At 38.8% G+C, this 15,332-nt stretch overlaps 1 pseudogene; it reads right to left on the bottom strand.

Moving 5' to 3' along the window:
* Positions 1-14,543: 14,543 nt before the first annotated feature.
* On the bottom strand, positions 14,544-14,924 carry LOC149197158 (antifungal protein ginkbilobin-like protein pseudogene; annotated as a pseudogene).
* Between the last annotated feature and the right edge of the window lie 408 nt (positions 14,925-15,332).

Genomic DNA, 15,332 nt, shown 5'->3' with positions numbered 1-15,332 from the left:
TCCTTTTTTTATGTTGTAATCTTGAGACATACTATCATACTCCTTATTGGGTTATGATATTGTTTAGATGTGCCACCATCGAGAACTGAATCTACCACCAAGAGCTGCAGTCACCACCAAGAGTTGTAGTCACAGTACATGTGCCACCACCGAGAATTGTAGCCTCCATCGAGGGTTGTAGTCACGTTATATTCCACCACCGAGAGTTATTGTTACATATATATACACAAGATACTACGAATAACAATCATTATATATATATATATACAATCCTTTGATACCTTCCGAGAGTAATCACACCATATCAATTTCAGAGAGACCTTCGATATATATTCCATATTTCTGAGATTCTCGAGATACTACATGTATATATATTTCAAACTTCTGAGATACTGCATTCACTGTGTACGCGTTATGTTCTTCATTGACTCTGACTTGTTTGAAATTTCTTGTTTGAATCCACGTTACTCCTTGTATATATATGAGTCAATGATGGATATTTGAACTGACACAAGAGGGTTGTAGTTAGGTCGACATATCATCAAGGAGATTACTTCATTGTCGTAGAGCAGATTTTCATGGTGCTAGCGACACTTGTCTTGGAGTATTAGCCTTTAAATTTATGACTTTCATAATTAAGTAACATAAAAACCTAAAGACATTATTAAGAATTATTTTAACCTATGGCAATCACATCTTGCTCATGAAACCCATGATGCAAGGAATACAATTTTTTCTTCATAATATTATAGTTACAAGTCATAATGAAAATGGAACCTAGTTACTTTTCCTTCAACAAAAACAACTATCTCGATGACCTATCTATTAACAGATGCTAGCTAGTAAATCACATCCGATGACTGTGGCATAGTGAATAGGGAGAAGTTTATGATCTGTAACAATAGGGAAGGATATGGATAAACAATCAAGGGACATATACATGTGCAAATGAATTAAAATATGAAGTCCCATATTGTTAAACAATTGTAAACTATCAGATGCTTATGTTAAGAGTGTAAAATATCAGATGCTTATGTTAAGAGAGAAAATGTGTTGTTTCTTATGAAATCAACTTTAAACATTTAGGGTTATTTGGATGATGATTATCTATTTAGAGCTTCAAAATCTGTTTGTTGATTTGCAAAATCATGTATCGCTACATAATCTATATGATCAATAATAATAAAGATGTTTTAAATAAAAAATATAATATGTATTTTTCAAGATGAAGACGGGTAAAAAAAGGGTAAAGATAACTTTTGTGTGAAGGTAAGCAATATTTAATTGTTACTCTAGAAGCATATGTAAAGTAATCTTTACTAGTATAAACTACCCTCTTTGTTAACCATGAACCTTGCTCGTGGAGTGAATAATGGAAATACTAAATAGTAAAAATAAGCTTTTGAATCTTAATAAAAGCTTAATATAATTAATGTAGTGACAAGAAGCTAAAAAGGAGGAATTTTATAGGAAACATTCATAATAATAAGTGCATTGTATGTTTAGAAATAATCATTTTCACCAAACTAAGGATTATAAAATGAAGTGGCAGACATGGACAATAGAAACAATAAAGATAAAATCTATATTTGAGCAATATAACTTAGGTATAAATAAGTCCAATATAGTTATAACTAGATTGTACAAGTATGTTCTTATTTCATGACTAATAAGGGATTCAAAAACCCTTCTCACTAAAAAGCCTCTTCAAGAAGGGATTCAAAAAAATGATTGGTTAAATAGTGGCATAAATGGCATAAACTGTTAGCATCAAGAATTGCAAAATTCAACTAATTGAGAATTGTTTCTTGTTTAAAAACCAATGAAATAGAGGTCAGGGGTGAATAACTATTATAATAATCTGTGATGCAAGGAGGTTATTCTAAAGAATAGGGAGGTGAGAAGACTAGTTAATACTTTTAAGTTGGAAGTAACATAATAATAATATTTGGGTTACTTTAAGACACCAAATCAACATGGAAGCACTTCAGAACAACGTTAAGCATACTCAAAAAAGATTTCAGCTATATACCAAATTTAGTAAGTATAACACTAGCAAGGTTAGAGTCAATTAGAAAATATGGAAATCTACTAGGAAGAAAATGTAATGACTCCCTGAATATATAAAAGGAATCTAGAATTATTTTGAACTTTGTGTACTTAATGGATGGGCGGGTTAATATTTTTGTGAGTGAGAGACGCATAACAATGAATCATGAATTTATTTGCTAGTTAGTCTAATTTATAACCACATTGCAATTGGAAAGGTTAGGTTTTTCTGAAATCAAGATGACCAGATAATTTTGATTAACTGAAATTAGTGCTAATTACTACTCCAATATCTAGGATTTGATCTCAGTTGGTATAGCAGAATAAACAGAAAAGGTGCATGCTAGATTCCATTCGGAATCTACTATAACTACAAGACAAAATATATATATACATGAAAAAAATTAAAGACGCATATACAACCATAAACCATAAAATATGAAGGGGAACTCTTAACCTCTTATTTCTTGGTTTGATGGTTTTTTTTAAATCTTTGGAGAAAATCATAAGCTGAAGAGGACAACATAGTGAATAATATGTATGTATGTATTTGTGTGTGTGTATTTTAAGATATACACATCAATCAAAGTGTATATTAAATAACTTGAGGAGTCTATTGTCCTAATGTGAATTAAAGAATTGATAGTGGATATGGATAAAATGTGATTAGAAACAAACATATAGTTGAGTAAGGTAACTAGGGATATGTGGCATTAAAAAGAATATTAAACTATCATAAAGAATGTGTAGGTAGTATAGTCACAGAAGCCTTATCTATTCTTGTTGTCATGTGATGTACTAGCATGGATAGTGAAACATGTCACTAGTCAGTGTTATCTTAGATAAGTATTTTAAGTAACTTCAATACTACTTTTATAGACACAAGTGAAGCTTGGTCAAATTATTGATTAGAGTGAACATATGCTTACAAAATTAATATGTGAAGACAACCACACTAATGTGATGTGTTGAGGTAGCTTATGGGCACAGAAAGATGCAACTCGGAGGACCCTATAGCTAGGGTCACATGAAACCCTAGACAACTTAATCACTAATTTACAGAATAGAAAGGGATGTACACCTAAGAAGAGATTCATGAGAAAGTAATAGGTAAAATGTGTGAGAGCATTAAAATTGCAAGGTTTGGTGATCTAATCTTCTATCTATTTTAGGCATGCCCATATTACTCTAGGTTGTGGCCTTGAATTGTCATAGTATTTTGTTTTGGTATTACTTTGTTCTTTTAACCCTCGATGATCTGAAAGAAAAAAAGGAAAGGAATCAAATAAAGAAAATCACACTAAACTATAAAACCCTCATTAAGACTTATGCATGAAAAGGTTGGTGGATAATTAATATGGATAGAACTAGATCCACTTGAACAAAGGACAAAGATAATATCTATTGTGAAAATTGTAAGTTGAAATATTGTAGTAGAACTTTAGCAATATTTTATCATGGGATATTTGATATCATAAAATTATAATGGTGCTTAAATAATAGATCATTAGTTGTGAACCATCATGGGAACAAGGTAAGGAAGGGTTCCTTATGATGATAACAACTATGATTACTATGAGACTATATAATAACATAACTATTTATTCTCAGGTTGAAATAGAATTAATATCTATTAACATTCCACCTGACCTTACATGTCAAATGTATAAAAAAAAATGTTGAATGTATTGGATAACAGGTCATATTCCTATATATAAAGCAAGAACTATATTATAGTAATATGGCGAGTGTGAGATAGTCAATACACATAAAAAGAGAAAAGGGAGAAGCCCCATGACTATACACAAAAGAAAAATTGCTTATAACTTACATCAATCAACTTTAATATAGGATGACAAAGGGGCCAAAATTCAAGGAATACTTCAAAGTGGACCCTCAGTTGGCGCTAAATAAAATACTCAAGAAACCCAAGATATGCATAATTATATTTACTTTGACAAAGTAGACAACAATATAGCTATCTTGAATATTGTTGGAAACATAAATTATATTAAACTCTAATATTGCATGAGTAATGCTTATGTAATTTTTGTATTAAGTTAAAAATATAATAGTGTTATTTACTATGATAATGCACTAGTTGCAATCTGTCATAAAATACAAGAAGAACAAATGGGTTTAGAACATATTATTATTTCTAAGCAAATAGTGCAGATGTAATTCTTAGTTTGAAACTTATAGTGGGAACACATGGTGCGGTATTTTTCGATTGGCATAGGCATTGTCCAAGTAAAAAAATTTAATATGATGTTACTAACTTTTATTGAGTGCACATTATGGACCTTTGTTGGCTTGTGGTGCATGTTGATGACCCTCGTTGGGTATATAAATAACAATTGATGGTGTTTGTAATAAATATTAAAACAATATATATATTCTTAAATAATTATTGATGGAGACTAATGACCACAATGATTGTGAATGTAGTTCGAACTAGACAGAGCATTTTCAATGAGAGAGAAATTATGTTATAGAGGCAATAAATTAACAAGGTTAAGTGGAGTGGAAGCACTTCATCCTAGGAGAGGCCACATGGGAAGATGATGATTTTATGTGTGAGGCATATTCCAACCTATTTTTGAGGGCTAAGAAAGACCAAAGATGGTGTTTCACCCAAGGGAGTGAGATGAAACACCACTACGTGAAGTTGTAAATATTTTTTAATGCAAATGACTTGGTAAAATTATGGGCCATGTGGAAGGCCTAGTATGGATGTTTAAAAATGCAAATTTTTATTTTATATTTTTATATAAATAATGTTAATTATGGTTAGCCATAAACTTATTTGAAAAAGTGATAGATGAGAGTTTAACTTTTTTTTTTTTTTCTGCGTAAATACTAATTCTATTAAAAAAGAGAAAATTTATGTACAAGGAGGTCGAGACCTCAGAGGGGACAGATGCCAGCCCTCAGCCAGAGATTCAGAGACATACATTTCATGCTTTCTACTATTTTCAAATTACAGACTTCAAAAGATTTTGTGTTAGACCATGACCCCCTGAAATATTTCTGTTCTAATTCTAACATGACATAGCTAACATCTTCAGATATTTTACTAAGATGCATGCTATCATGCCTACCATGAACAAAAAGGCAAAATGGTACCCATCAAACCCAATGTTGTAACTGAAAGCAGAGAGCAGGTTGGCTAGCGCCACGAGCTTAAACAAGAACATAAACCAGACACAGGACCAGAGACTTAGAAACGAAGACACATAGCAAAAACTACACAGAGCAAAGGCAAGAGTGCCACCCGTCGGTGATGAACCAGCCTTAGTCTGCATGCTGCGGAGAGTCATGCATGTTCTTATCCACCTGGCTAGACGAAGGGAACCAGGTGACGAAGCCATTGTCATCATTTCCTTCAATGCCACCTTCAAGAGTAGTCACCAGGTTGAGAATGCATCCTACACGATGAGACGGTCCACAGGCCAGAATCTCGTTCTATGTTGAGTCGGCCTGATGCAGAGGCACTTCAGAAACAGGGGTGTCATCCTGCATATTGTCAGCGTTAGACACCACCCCGGCCCTTTCCCCTTGAAGGACACTGTCTTCCTGAGATTGAGAGGAAGTAGTGTGAGCCGAGCTGGTAGGATTACTCTCTTCCTCAGCGAGAATGACTGTGATGCTGGCAGTCAATACAGGCCTGTTGAGCCTACTGTGGAAGGTGAACCTGGTAGTCTGAAATGAATTGTGCGGAAGAGGCCCAGCTTGACCCGGGGGCAGAGATGAAGGGGAGGCCGACGCAATGGGTATGACATTCTGCGGAGTAGGCCGTAAGGTTCTTCCTCTGTTCCCAGTGTTACTTCCTCTGCGTGGGACTCCTCGATGGCGAGGCATACTTTGAATGACAGGCTGACTGAGAAAGGGAAGAACGCGGAGCTCACGGGAGAGAAGTTGAGCGTAGAGGAGCCCAACAACACGAGTTAACCAGGCGAGCTTCCAAACAAGTTGAGCCAGGCAAGCGTGCGGGAAGAACCCCGAGCGGAGGTGAAACGAACCAGTGACAATGGCGTGAATTAGATATGAATCCATACATAAAACCTTACACAAAATCTCTTGAACGAGGCGCTCATAAATGCTGAATTGTGTGACCAACATACTGTTCTGCAGAAGATTAAATTTGCGTGCCTTTGAAGTTGTCCGCCAGCCCGAGGCGCATGCTGTGGGGGTCATCTGCCAGCCAGGTGCAGGGCTAGCTGCCTGCTCTGTGCGGCCCCTCATAAATAACATTTATTAACACCCGCATCCGGGTGTGTATCATCTTCCTGAAGTTTATCCTGCATCACAATATTCTGGAACTCAGAGAGTTGATCCTCGGAGGCTATGCTGGAGATTGTGCCTGCAAAGAATTCTGCCCCAATTTCCACTCCGAGATTAGCAAGAAAATCAGCGAGCTTGTTTCCTTCCCGCCTGGTGTGTCTGAAGGAAATTTCTTGATGCTGAGAAAGCCATCTGTCTATTAGCTCGAGTCTTTGGGCCATCCTCCAACTGTTGCTAATTTTATGTATGGGGGATCCATGCATTAGTTTTGTGACCATTCTTATAATGATTTGTGAATCCCCTTCTATGATAAGCGGAAAGAAGCTTCTGTCTTGAGCCAGGGTGAGACCTCTCCACAATCCCTCCAATTCTGCTGAGTTGTTGGTATCCCAACCTTTTGAGCCCATAAAGATGAGCTGAGGAGTGCCATAGTGATCCCTGAAGACCCCCCCATACCCTGCTTTTCCTGGATTACCCTTTGAGGCTCCATCGAAGTTGAGCTGGAACATGTTGCTGGGCGGCGGAGTCCATTTTGCTGATTCTCTTCTCTTCGTAGTAGGATTATTTTTGATGATCGTCTGTTGATTTACCTGAATCTTCCAATTGTCCCACACTGTTTTTTCCTGCGGCAATGAAGGGAAATCTTCTGGGTACCAGTCTTTGATTGATAGAGACTCCTTGATGTTCTGATGTGTTTTGGTCCATATCTGCTCTATGGACATAGATTGATCCTTAAAAACTCTTATGTTCTGCTCTTTCCAGATGTTCCACATCAGTAGACCAGGGATAAGCTGCCATAGAGTGTTGAGGAGTTTGCTTTGATATGGCTCTTGACTCCAGTTGCGAATAGTAGCTCTGATATCCCCTTGCACTTTGCCGTCTTTTTGGCATCAGAAGGCCACCTTTTCCCACAGCTTTCGTCCTATTTGACAGGTTTGCATTAGATGTATAGTTGATTCCTCTTCTTGCTTACAGTTGAGACATATAGATGGGCCCGAGAAGCTTCTTTTCCTGAGATTATCCCATGTTAGAATTTTATTATGACATAGGAGCCATAAAAAAGTAGACACCTTCGGCCAGATGGATGAGTGCCAGATTTTATCCCATAAAGTGTCTTTGATTATCTGTTCTTGGACTATTATCTTATACACTTCCTTTGTGGTGAAGGTCCCTCTCTCTTCATATCCCCATCTTAGTATGTCCAATTCTTCTGAGATAGGGATTTGCCGCTTTTGTAATTCTATGGAAAGATATTGTTGAACTTGCTCAGAACCGTGCATTATGATTTGATTTGCATCCATCCATTGTCTATATCCCTGTGTGGAAGAGGGGTTCCAGAACTGACTAACCTTGGCTAACTGATTGATATCCTGCTCTGGTAATGGAAGGTTAGAGAGTGCATCCTTTATCTTTGGGAGCTGCTGCCAGGAGTCTTCCCAAAATCTTGTTGTGCTTCCGTTCTTGACTTCCCAGAAGCTATGCTTTTGTATGAGATCTCTGTGTTGAATGGCCGAGTTCCAAATTACAGATCCCGTGCTTAATTCTGTCATCCAAATTCTTTCTTCCATTGGGCAATTGCTTGCATACTTTGCTGTCCAGAGGGAGGCCCAGGGGGTGTTAGGATTTGCTAGCCACCTCCACCAGATTCTAGCTCCCATCGTCTTATTACTGTGCCCTGGATCTCTTAGCCCAATGCCCCCAGCTTTCTTCGGAAGACATACCTTGTCCCATTTAACCAGAGCCCACTTTCGATTGTGGCCTGAGCTACCCCATAAGAAGTTGCGCTGGAGATTCTTTATTTCCTTGAGAACCCATTTAGGAGCTGCAAGAATAGAGAAGAGATACAAGGGCATGGAGTGGAGAACTACCTTGATGAGAACAAGTCTACTGGCCATATTAAGAGCTCTGTGAGTCCAGAGAGTGAGCCGAGCCTCTAGCTTTTCTAACAAGTTTTTCCAAGAGGAGTGCTTGAGGGCCGAGGCGATTAAGGGAGCTCCAAGGTATTTGGAGGGAAGGGAAGCGATGGTGAAACCAAGGATACGGGCAATGGCTTTTTGGGTGGGAGCAGGGGTATTAAAGAAAAAGATTTGAGATTTGACACGATTAATAAGGGCTCCAGAGGCTTCAGAGAAGTTTGAAAGGAGGGATTTGAGGAGGCGAGCTTCTTGAACCGATGGATAACCAAAAAGCATGTTGTCGTCCACGAATTGCTGGTGGGAGTAAGTTGGGGAATTGTTGAAGGATAGGCCTTTAAGACGCTGAGAGAGCCGGGCAGAAGTTAGACTTCTACCTAGTCCTTCAGCCATAATAACAAAAAGAAAAGGTGAAAGGGGATCTCCCTGCCTGATACCTCTGGAAGGACGAAACGTTGCCGAAGGGATACCATTGATAAGAACAGAGAAAAAAGCTGAAGACAAAAGATTAATAATCCATCTGACCCATGACGGGGCAAAGCCAAAGGCAGTAAGAATTTTTTGAATGTAAACCCAACTGATACTATCAAAAGCTTTTGATAAATCTATCTTAAGCAGCATACCTGGTTTTTTGGTCTGCTTCAAAGAGTGGATTATCTCATGAGTTAAAATAATCCCGTCTGTTATCTGCCGGCCTTCTACATAACCAGATTGCTCGGGCGAGATTATGAGAGGGAGCAGCGGTTTTAGTCTGGTAGCTATAACTTTTGAGACGATTTTATAGATAATGTTGCATAGAGCAATCGGTCTGTACTTGTCTGGTGTATTGGATTCTTCCACCTTTGGTATTAAAGCAATGAATGTGGCATTCAGCCCTGGGTACATCCAACGTAAGGTGCGGGACTCCTCCACCACTTGCCATACCTCTATTTTAATAAGATCCCAAAACTTATGAAAAAAGTTTGATGTGAATCCATCCGGGCCCGACGCTTTCCCTGCCTTCAATTGATGAACAACATCTTCAACTTCCTGCAAGTTGGTGGGCTTGAGGAGGAGACTATTATGCTCCTCTGTAATTAATTTTGGAATGTCCCTTAGGATCTTGTTTATAGCAGGCATTCTGTCCATACTGGGTTCTTGGTGAGCTTTCTTAAAGTATCTGAGAAATTCCTCTTCAATGCCTTCATGAGTCTCTATTCTATTCCCCTGCTCATTTTTGATATGGGTGATGTAATTGTTCATTCTGCGCTGCACTGTAGTTTTGTGAAAAAAATTTGTGTTCTTTTCCTCGTCTTTGAGCCATCTAATCCTCGATTTCTGCCTCCAAAGGGTTTCCTCATATTGAGCTCTATCTAATATTTGGGATTCAATATCTTTTTCCTACTTGGTGAGTTCCTCAGAGTGTCCTTCAGTGATGATTCTTTGCTCGACCACCTTCATTTCTTGATTGAGAGTAGCTTGAGCTTTAAAAATATTGCCAAAAGTGGTGTAATTCCAGCGTTTAATTTCGCCTTTAAGGTGCTTTAGTTTTTGTTGAAACATGGACATCTTTGTACCACTGATAGGATTGAATTTGAGCCAAGTTGATCTAACTAATTCATCAAAATCCGGATGAGTTAACCAGAATTCTTCAAACCGGAATGGACGCCTGATACTGTTACCTGGCCTGTTCCATTGGAGTTCGATAGGCCAGTGGTCTGAGCCTGAAACAGGAAGGATGGAAGCAATGAATTCCCCTCCCAGGTGAGTTGCATTGTCTGAAATAAGGAATCTATCAAGACGCGAAGCTATCTGTTGCGATCCCTCTCTTTTATTGTTCCAAGTGAACATGCCGTTGCTTGAAGGAACATCTACCAGCCAGTTGGTTTGAATAAAGTCTTTTAGCAGGTTCCCGTCTCTGTTTGTTCTGCTTCTGCCTCCCTGCTTTTCCTCCATTCTTGCTATCATGTTAAAATCTCCTCCAGATATCCAAAGCGGGTATAGCCTGTCTGAGTTGAGCTCTGACAGTGTATCCAGAATTTCAGCTTTGTGTATAGTATCCTGAGGGAAATATACATTAGTTACATGACCATGGGTGTTGGTGCCGATTAAATGAAATGTTGCCTGAATGAAGTTCTTGTTAGCATGTATGTTGTTGAGTTGAATGACTCGCGCATCCCAGAGAATTGCCAGTCCTCCCGACGCCCCTTGAGCATCAACAGCTGTTACTAGCCCTCCTGGCCAGGCTTTCGCTGCTATTTTTTCCAAAACTGTCGAGTTGCATTTAGTCTCCTGCAAAAAAAGTATACTTGGTTTTTCCTGCATAAGCATATTTTTTAATAGTCTGCCTTTCCTTGGGCCGTTGAGCCCCCTTATATTCCATGATATCAGCTTCATTGAGAAGGATGGGGGTTGGTGTTGAAGTACTTGGTCAGCTTGGCATACCTCCCTGACTCAACTAACACCTCGCCTATCTTGATGGTTCTTTCGAGGGTTGTTTTTCTTCCTCTCTTCTTGTTGTCCTTGGTGATAAACTTGCCATCCCATGGACTTCCTATCTGGACCCCTAAAGAGTATTTCTTCTGTGCACGGTTAAGGACCTCTACCAGGTTATCCACTTGCCGGTCTGGTATTTTGTCAAAATTCCCTGTTTTGCATGCTTGCTCCAGCCCTAGGATATCCAGTTCACCTATGTCTATATTCTCAGGATCTTCTTCCATGATCTGGGGTTCTTGAGAGGGTTCCTCTCTTTCCTTCGGTGTCTTGGAGCTTGGTTCAGGATTATCAACTTCCATTCCTTGAGAATGTCAGGATTGAGTTTTGGATTGGGATTGAAGGATTGATTTTTTGAATGGGACATCCTCTGTTTGTTGTGTAGTTTCCTTGGGCTTCTCTTTATTAGATTCGTTGTCATTCTGCGTTCATTATGAGGATCTTGCATATCATTCTTGGCTACGGCTTCAAAGGTGTTACTCGTTGAGGGTTTTGACATGTTGACTCGATTAGTCTTGGGATTGGCTATCGATTTTTTGTTCCCTCTTCTTCGGTCCGTAATCTTGGTAAAACCATGAGGCGTTTGGTTATCTCAACTTTCTTGAGAAGGGGGTTTCCTGTTTAGAGGATAGTCTCTTTAGAGATGTCCTATATCATGGCATTTCCTACATCTAAACGGTACATGCTCATAGTCTATTACTTGAATCCATTCAACATCTTCATGAAAGAAACTTACCGTGTCTCGGAGGGCTTGCTCTAGATCCATATAAATGCAGATCCGTGCATAAGACATGTATCTGCATAGTTTTGTTTCCTCTGCAACCTTGACAAACTCGCCCAGTGTATTCCCAATCTCCTGAAGAGATTTTTCTTCCCAATATTCCCAAGGAAGCGAGTACAACCTTATCCACATGGGGGCATAGCTAAGGTCTTCCTTGTCTGGATTGAATCGTTCGACCCACCCTTTGAGATATAATCCTACAAAATTGAAAAAATAAGGACCCCCATGCAGAATCCTATTGCGATCTTCCAGGCAGTTGAAGAATGTAGTAAAAAACCCCTTTGGCCCTAGATGCAGAGTGATGTGTCCTTTTGGGTTCCATTTGGTGCTTATCCAGCTCCTCAGCACTCTCTCAGTTGGCCATATTCCAATGAACTTGCCGATCAGCGCGTGATCTCTCATAAATTGTATTCTAGCATTGATTCGATGACTAGGAAATTCCACTCTTGGCCTGTGAGTTGCCACTAGCCTGCATGTGGAGGAACTTGCCTTGTTTTTGTCTTCGTGACATGCCTCCTTGTCGTGTTGCTTGCTGTGTCCCGTATTACCTTCGTTCTATCCGTTTCCTTTGTCCCATTCTTCCATCTGCTGCGTTTGACTGCCTTTTTTTGGGTTTGGCGCATCGCCCTCCCCCTGAGGGGGCTGTATTCTTCTGCTTGCGTATGGACGACTCACTTGAACCACTAATCGACCCTGATGCCTTCAGTACTGCGCTTTGCGTGTCAAGCCTGCCATAGCAGGGGCTTCAGAAACCCTAGGATGGGTTACAGAAACCCTAAGTCGTTGTGAAACTACCTCTAAATGAGAGTTTAACTTACCATACAGTTAGAATACAATTTTTCCTCTAGTTAGAGATAAATAACCTAGGGTGAGAGGGAAGAAAAATCTGAGGCAACCTTGAGAACATTGTACCTGGTTGGATGAGATCAAACTTGACGTTGTTGAGGGAGGCAAGATGCTCCATAGAAAATAATTCTTAAGTTGGTTGGTCAATGAAATCTAAAATTGTAGCTTGTGTGGTGAGTTGAATTCCGGACAAAGACCTTGTAGGGGTTGATAAGAGTCTTGGAATATAATTTTACTATCAATGATCATATTACCATTCTGGAAGTGCAAACTGACTCACTGTGAGTTTTGGTAGTGGCTATCTTACTTATTAGTTGGGTGGAGCACTCCTTTTCCTAGTTATTTTGTGGTTTCTTCAAGAAATTAAGAAAAGATAAGTATCTACTTTTGGTATCTTTGATTCCTTGTTTTCTTGTAAATTGAGTAAATTCTCTTGTGTTCTTACAGACACTTCTTTAGGAAAAAATATTTTTTTTTGGGAGTGGAAATCAGTTGGAACTTGCAATGAGTAACTTAAGTTTTAGAAAAAAATAGTGAACTAGGTGAGTTTCTAGGCCACTCTAACTAACTAACTAACAACCCAAAAACAATCCTTCAACGCAAAAACAATCCTTAGTTCAGGGTAAAAAGACCCAAAAGATAGAGTAAGTCCCGAGTTAGGTCCCGACTATAAGTTTCCAGAACTAGTGTTATGAAAATCCATATTCATCTTTTGGGACATTATAGAATAAATACACAAAACACATTTATTAAGTTTGATACTTATACAATAGTAATGATAATGGATAAGTACGAAAAACTCGGCGTCGAGCATTGGGCCATAAGGCTTATTATAAGACAATTTTACACCTCATTGAAAAGAACTAAGATGAAGGGATGCCAATAATAAAAATATGTTTAAAGATTGATTGAATTCTAAACGGATAGGTTTGTAGTTATGTGTGAGAATTAAACTGGAACAAGGGAAGTTGCGAGTTAGCAAGTCCCTGCATGAAGTTAAAACTAGTTGCATGAAGTTAAAACTAGTTACTTGTGTTGAAGCGAAAGCATCTAAGCTTTAATACAGACATAGGAAAGTTGAGTAGCAGAGCAGAGAATCTGTTGAAAACAAGTTAGTCTCGGCTAAGATTGTACTTAAGCAGACACTGGCAGATTGGCTACAAAACAGCTTCCTAAGAACAAAGCTGAAAGAGTCCAAGCCAAAGTTTTGAATATGCTTTTCATATAACTGGAAAATCTAGGATGTTTATTGATCAATTCATATGCTACGAATTTAGTTAAACATCTTGGCAACACTGGTCATTAAAATTGCCATCCAAAGACATTGAATGTACATGCTATAAACTCCAAGCAAAATCCTGATAGCTGCAGTGACTAATTGAAAAACAGTACCCACAGAAATAGTCTTCAAATCTTGAGCAAATGGATTAACTTAACCTCCCTTCCTGCTGTCCAGTCAAAAACAATAGCATATTACTGCCTGAATTTGTCATTCTTAGAATGTGGTTATTGTATGTTTTTTAAATTTTTTCCAAAAACAATTATGGCATGCTTTGACATTAATATTTCAACTATTCCATTAACCTTGCTATTTTAAATTCAGACATATGCAACTCAACCTTGGAGACTTTTGGTCAATGTTGCAAAAATCTCAAGGATTTCCGGTTGGTCTTGTTAGATAAAGAAGAGCACATCACTGATTTACCGCTGGACAATGGAGTCAGGGCTTTGCTTTTCTTTTCATTTGGCCAATTACACCAGCATCTACAAGCAGCATCTCTAAAGAAAAAAAGCACACTGTAGCAACATATGTAATATTTAGAGAAGGTGAGGGTACTGTGTCCGCTATGGTGTGCCAATATTTGCAGGTAGTTTCCAATACTGCTCAATATTTTATTTACTTATGAAGAATAGGTAAATACCCTGAGTAGAGCGCATCATCAAACAAGATAGCGTTACAACTACAGAGATGGGACTCTCTAGCTGAGCTTAGAATCCCTGGGTTTTATTTAAATAGAGATATTGCCCAATGCGTAAGAGTAAGGTGACACTTTTTTCCCAACTTATAGACTCATTAATACTGTTGAGCTATATATATCTAATGTTAAATTTAAATGTGTTTAAATTTAATGATGTGTACATCGCCCAACCACATTAATTAGCCTATTGCCTGGGTGCTGGTTGCCGTATAGTAGTTGTTAATAGAATGGGAACTGCTCATAACGCATGAAACAGTCGGTAAGTTGAACCTCAGCACCAACGGAATTGTTGCAAATGCTCTCGATGCAATCGTTCGTACTAATAAGGCAGGTCGTGCAATCAGACGGGGGAGCTTGATTGCAGATTGCTTCACCGTAGGCGGTGGGAGAGCCTGCACTCGACGTCTTGTAGTCGCAACCGTTCAAGGCCGTGCTTTGCTCCAGATCTACGATCAGGTTTCTGAGAGTATCGAAGAAAGGACTTCCGCTTGGGATAATCTCCCCGTAACACGCAAATGACACTAAAGTTGTATCCTGTGCTCGTACCACTGCAAGTAGTAACATTAGTGCCAAATCAAAGCCCAATGACCTGATCGCCATGGCTACCAAAAACGAAATAATCTCACCTCTAATAAACCCTTCAAATGGCAAACGTTATTGCGATGCTTATCAATCTTCTGGGGTACCTCCATTTTATACGCCTTGCCGCACATGGTTCCGTGGGTAGGATGAGCTCCGCCATGTCACGGATGATGCAGGATCGCGTCACGCGTTGAGTGGAGAGAACGAAACAAAAACTACATTCTGGTCCACCGAGTGGAGGAGGTATGTTACATGCTTCTAATATTACTAATAAATTATGATATTCTATATTTCATTGGCCAGATATTCTGCTAACCACCATTCATCACAATATCAACATTTTTTGACATGAATTTTACCGCAATATAAACATTTATCATCACACTTTTCGTGTTATTAATGCGGGGTTAATCCTAGTTGCAATTC

This window comes from Pinus tabuliformis, chromosome 2_2 (genome assembly GCF_031772625.1).
Source record: "Pinus tabuliformis cultivar Carrire ecotype Pingquan chromosome 2_2, CPIR1, whole genome shotgun sequence".
Lineage (NCBI taxonomy): Eukaryota > Viridiplantae > Streptophyta > Pinopsida > Pinales > Pinaceae > Pinus > Pinus tabuliformis.
The sequence above is the reverse complement of the archived record's forward strand: the minus strand, read 5'-3'. Positions and strand labels throughout refer to the sequence as shown.